A 6,455-nucleotide genomic window follows, 5' to 3' on the forward strand; every position below is an offset into this window, starting at 1 on the left:
TATAATATTTTTTCTTTCCCTTTAATTTTTGGTCCAGATATTCATTTTTTATCTTTCTAATACACTTTTTTTTTAATCTTTCTAATACACTATAGAAGAGTACAGTATACTCTTCTATACATATAGTATGAGTCTACCAAATACATCTATTGTCCAGCTAAATCTTGTTTAAATTCACCTCCTCAAGTTTTATAATTCGACCCAGAACAACGATACTGGCATTGTCACGTGAGATACATCCAACTTACGATTCGATCAGCTCTGTCATTGCCCCGCCTTCCTTCTCAGTCAGTACCGATGCATCACTTTTGTTGCAATTTCTCTTAAGGTCATAATTCCATACATTTCTTAGGCCCTTTCCCTTAAGACACAGAAAACATTGCAGCTATCTGTATAGATAACGAGAAAACCTCTGTATAGTGTGTTCTAAAATAATCTTCCATGCTTTCCTTTCAAATCCATCCAAAGTTTCTGGAACCATTCATTTTACTGTCCAAATCTTCAAGAGCTATTTCTCTAATTGCACTTTCTGTAGACGACAAGCTATTAAAGTTTTGCTTCTCAGTAGAAGCAACTTTGCTGTGGGTGATGTCAGATTAGGCTCTTCTATGAAAACATGACTATTTTCCTCTTTTTTATTACTTTGGATACTGCTCTAGTAAAAATTTAAATTTTCCCTTCTTTGTGTCTTTTTGAATACATTCAATTTCTAAATGTATTTATATTTGCTGTTAAAATTGCAAGCATTCTTCTAAGAAAATTTTCTTTTCCTCTGGCGTAATCAATCTTTTACTTTTTGTTTTATTTTCCTTAGTTTACTACTCCTCTTTTAATAACAAGACTGAAACAAAGTTTCCAAACCACTCCAGTTAGTGCTGGATTTCTTGGAAAAACATGACTCTTGAAATCACAATATTCCAATCTCAGGTCTAAGTTGCTCCTTTGCCTTTGGAATTATAATCATTTTTCTGAACTGCTTCTTTGCTGCAGGTCAAAAAAGTGATATATTCTTTTTATTTGTTTATGAATAAATTATTTATCTGCTATGAGTAAAGGTATGCTTATGGTTTTGGAAGTCCAAAGCCATGGCCAATATTTATGTAACTAATAAATCCAGAGCCAAGTTGAGATCATTGAATTTTAGACAGATAAACTCCATCTCTCAGATTATTTTTAACAGGTTTCTTCCTTGCACAGGAAAACAGTTCAAAAAACATAAAATAGTGACTTAATCTGGTGTAGCCTATGTGCACCGCTTATTTGAACTTGCCACTGATAACTTCCCTTGCCTCGGGTCTGCCCGCTTAGGAAAACATGTGTTTGTTATGATTCAAAGACTGACTATAGTAACTACCTAATAATCAAATGGAAACGACTTACATTCAGTGACCAACTCCTCTGTTCCAGGTGTTGTTATCACTTAGGTAAAGTAATTTTCATTAACACCTTATATAGCAAGTGTCATAATCATTATTTGGTAGATATATAGACTAATAAATGTGAAAACAAAACAAAACAAAACAAAACTTGTACAAACACATTGAACCAGGAACTGATGAAGCTGGATTCAAATTCAAGAATAACAAAGAGCATACTGACCAGTGTGTAGAAGAAGGTGTATAAACCAAGGTGGACAGAGACTCTGGAGTGTCACATTGTCCTTGATAAAGGATGATATAAGATATTCTGAGGCTCAGTGGGATTGGATACCTGCATGGAGCAGATTTTAACTTGAGCTTGTGACAGCGATAGCAACAGAGGCATAAAGAAAATAAAAAATGCATCTGACTTGTTAAAAAAATAAAAAAGTAATTATCTAGGAATCGTTCTATAATTTTTAAGGAAACTCCTGTCATGTGACGCTGAGCTTCCAATGTAATTTGGAGACCCACTGTAAATGATATGTTCTCACATTAATGACTCTTTCTGTTTTGTTTTTCTTTTTTCCTCCTTTAGCTTGTTAAGTCCTGGACAAAATCTGGGTTTTGATGGAGTATTTGGTTTATACTAACTGTTAAAGAAAGAGGTATGAGTTATAAAGGGACTTCCTCGACCTTTTTCTGTGGATGCTGTTGAAGGTACAATTCTTTTTTTTTTTTTTTTAGAATTATCTTTTTATTTTGGGTAAAAACCCACAGCAATTTTGGGGGGCTGTAATTAAGATTTAACAGCGCTATAATTCTAACAAATAACTTAAATATCCTCTTGAGATAAATATAATAATATTTTATAGATAGTTTGGAATCCCACTATTAAGACTATAAATACCTACTAGCCTATATCTATCACCAATGACTCATACTGTTTCTTTCTAATGAATTGACCATTACATTTCCAAAGTTCTGAAATAGCCAACAGACCATAGAAAGATAATTCTTTGGGCGCCTGCTTGAAACCAACAGCTTCAGCAAACTGCTGGCCTTGATTTAGGGCCAACGAAGGTATAATTCTTGTTCAAGAAAGAAGAATAGAGATATTCCTTATATTATTTCATACCCTCAAGGTATTGGTACAATCAGAACCCAGGGAGGAGTCCGCCCTGTGCAAACCAGGAGAAAGGCATCAGGAAAAAACAATCTGCTACTATGTCCATCTTTGGCTTAAATTATCCAAAATTATGTGAAAGTGCACTTCTGTTGTTTAATTTAGCCAGTAGGTGGTAGTTTATTTTGACAGCCCTAGCAAATTCATGTATTTAGTTTCCCCCCCTGTTAACACCTTGTATTACCATGGTACATTTCAGAAACTAACATTAGTACATCACCATTAACTAAATTCCAGCATTTGAGTTTCCCTGCTTTTATATTAATGTCCTTGTCCTGATTCAAATCAGGCACCACATTGCTTTTAGTTGGCCCATCTCCCTGGCCTCCTCTGGTATATGGAGGTTTCTCAGTCTTTCTCTGAAAATCTGGTAGAGTTTTGTTAGGGCAGAAGACATTATAATGGATATAGAAAAAAAGGGAGCGGTGGATATGTTGCTTTCAAAAGTAAAAGGAGAAGAAAATATATAAGAGGAAAAGTGAAAGTATTATTGTTGGGAAAGGGTGTTGACAAGAATGAGAATCTTATCTCTTGTCTCAAGAATGAGAATCACAGATTCTTGCAAAGTGCCTTGAAGGTGTCATACCTCTTTGGAAAGAAGAGGGTTTGGATTTGTTAAAGCTAATATCCTGGCATTTACACACCTCTTCTGTGTGCTAGTGTTCTTCAAAGCAGGTTTAATACATTAAATATTAGGCTCCCAGAAAACCCCCACAAGATCTGAACTGTTATCAGTCCTGTGTAATATAGAATTTCTTAAACAGAGACCATTTTGACCCCAGGGGACATTTGGAAATATTTTGATCATTAAAACTAAAGGGAAGCCTCTCACTACAAAAAATTATCCATCCCAAAATGTCAATGGCAGTTAGATTATGAGGAAACAGGGCAAAAACAATTAAGTAACTTGCTTTGGGCTACCCATCTAGTAAGTGGTCAGAGTCTGTCCTGTTGCCACTCAGGTTGAAGGGCCCCGTAAAAGATTCATCAGAAACAAAATACCATCATAGTAGGGAGAATAGGGTATGCATGTGTGTGGAGGGGAAATATGAAGAATTAAGTATTTAGCTACGACACATATTTTTCTAAAGTGCAATAGAAAATGTCTATACTATTTACTAACTAGACAGAGACACAGTTTAAACTATTGTCCAGGTATAATTACTAATTTTGCCTCTTGAACTTGTAAAAGTGCTTTATTTAGACAAAAAATTATGCGGTCACCCTAATCCAATAAGGTACAGAATCCTGTAACCTTCTAAAATTTCTAGATGATGCCAGGTCTGAAATACAATGCTAGAGAAATTTTATAAACTAAGTACCAGAGGGACATAGTGGTAAAAGGTTGTTTTATCAGTAGCCAAATTATACCTTAGAATGTGTACCATCGCTTCCAGGGTCATGATGACAAAGTACATCTGGAAGCTAAATTCTTGGTTTCTTTTTCCAGAGACATAAAAAGACCGTTTGATTCTTTACATGTAATTAAGTTGGAGGAAGAAAAAAGAAGATAATACTGGACATACATCCTCTCTGATAGCTCACTGTAGAAGAAATTCACTTACCCACACAGAGACAGTGAATAAAAACAATGGGTCTGAGAACTACTTTAATTTATATTATCTTTAACATAGAAATGTAACATCTGTACTGCACCTGAATAAAAAGCCAGCTAGCCCCTGCCCAGGGTTAGGAAGACTCTACTGTCTTGATGTTACTCAAACTTTATTTGAACTTAAGTTTTATAAAATGTATTTAAAAACACAGAAATGGATGTCTCCCACCTGGTTGCTGTCTGACTTAACCAATGAACTTGGAATCCTTTGGGTCAGGCAAAATATTAAAAACAGAAAGAATCTAATTTTAGCTTGATTAATATATCTTCAAATCTTCCTTATTCTCACGTATTTTACATATTACATCTGCTTGGGGATCTTCTCAATGGAGCAGTGTATAAAACAGAAGCAGACTCTGAAGGATGTCCGAACCACACAGGTCATACGGACTGCATTCAGCTGAGTGCAAAACTCAGCATCCGGAGGACTTGCACTTTGATCCCAATTTTGCTATTGCCTTGCAATACGTGTATTACTCATGGAAAAACCCCTCATCCCTTCTGGGTCCCCAAAATCATCTTTTTAAGAATGGGAAAACATTCTGACATCAAATGTATAGGTTGGATACAGACTGAAATAGCCCTTCTCAAAATGAGTTGGGAACCTAAGAAAATCAATGTAAACTATTGTTAAATTTGGGTAAAGGAACACATGTTTAATATATCTTTGGAAATCTCATTGATATCATACTTTGCTAGGTACTGTAAATCGATGTGTCTAGTATTTTTTTTTTTCAGAATCTATGGAGAATAACTTGGAAATATGCTCTTTCCATGTTACCTTCTTGCCTGATTATATCTGCTTCTGGGTCTTAATTATGATATTAATTCTAACTTCTAAATTAGTCCTGTCCTATGATTACACCAAAACCTTTTATCAATCTGACAATAAAAGTCATATATATTCATTTTAGAAATATATAGAGGTCCAATTATAAAAATTAAATTTCCTGTCCTGTCCCTACTCAAATATAACCTCTTGTATCATTCATATATATTGTCTCATTTCTGTGAGTACATCTATATATTTCATGTACATGTATATATGTACATATATGTAAATGTGATTGTATGTATGTAGTCTACATTTTTCTAGTTCATGTACTGTTTCATTTTCTAAAACAGACTAAATCAAATTTTCTCTATGCTATCTACATTTTTAATGCTGTGTCCACCACTTCACCCTTGGTAAATTATCTCATTTTTAATGTTGAAAAATAAGAGATCATCAATTGAGAACTTCCTTGACTTCTTCCCACCAGACCTACACATTTGGCAACATCTTCAACTACCTTCTTTGTTACCCAGTAACGCTTGAGAATGACTCTCTTTTTTTTTCCATGAGCAATGGATCCAACCATGCAGATTCTCAGAAATCTTGATGAAATAATTATTCTTCCTTTGTGGCTCGCTCACATTGACATATAATGTTTTCTCAGGTATAAAGAGGGTTATTTCTATGGATCTCACTTGTATATTTGAGTTATTCATACTCTGTAGTTCATGGCTAACAATCAACGGTTGTTGATTGACACTGTTGGCTTGTCTTCTCTTGGGGTTCACAGCCCTTCACTGACTGCTGTCTGACATCTGAAAACATTTCCCATATTTTGTCTAGTTTTCTAGTTATTTAAGCCGGGGAGGTAAATATGGTTCAAGTTATTTCATGTTAGCCAAGATCAGAAGCCTCACGACACTACTTTATCAGAACTCAGTTCTGCCATCGTATTTTATAACTTTCATTAACATGCATTCTTTTTCCTCCTTTTCTCTCTTTCATTAGATAACCTTATATTTTTCAGCTCTTTTGGAAGTTCAAACTCCTTCTAATCTACTTTTTTCCTTCATTTTTTGAGACAGAGTCTCACTCTGTTATCCCAGGCTAGGGTGCCGAGGCATTATTATAGCTCACAGCAACCTCAAACTCCTGGGCTCAAGTGATCCTCTTGCCTCAGCCTCCAGAGTAGCTAGGATTAAGGGTACCTGCCATAGTACTGAGCTATTTTTTCTATTTTTAGTAGAGATGGGGTCTCACTCTTGCTCAGGCTGGTCTTAAACTCCTGAGCTCAAACAATCCACTTTCTTCAGCCTCCCAGATTGCTGTTTAAATTTTTATTTGGGGACATTTTATGTATGATTTGGTATGCATTTGGGAAAAGCAAATCAGGCACTGAAAGCATTTTACTATAAAAATCTGAAACTCTTCAAATGTCTGTACCTCATACTATGATTCATTCGCATCTAGATTTCCTCTGGAGACCTAGGCAACAGCTGTGGTTTTTTGTTGTTGTTTTAC

The 6,455-nt window shown here is 35.1% G+C and overlaps 1 non-coding gene across 1 annotated transcript; it reads right to left on the reverse strand.

Annotated features, from left to right (window-relative positions):
- Positions 1 to 2,299: 2,299 nt before the first annotated feature.
- On the reverse strand, positions 2,300 to 2,436 carry LOC111725812. Its single transcript, XR_002773781.1, has one exon. It is a non-coding gene; the product is annotated as a small nucleolar RNA SNORA2/SNORA34 family (small nucleolar RNA).
- Between the last annotated feature and the right edge of the window lie 4,019 nt (positions 2,437 to 6,455).

This window comes from Otolemur garnettii, unplaced genomic scaffold (assembly GCF_000181295.1).
Source record: "Otolemur garnettii isolate 467f Iridium unplaced genomic scaffold, OtoGar3 scaffold00002, whole genome shotgun sequence".
NCBI classification, from domain to species: Eukaryota; Metazoa; Chordata; class Mammalia; order Primates; family Galagidae; genus Otolemur; species Otolemur garnettii.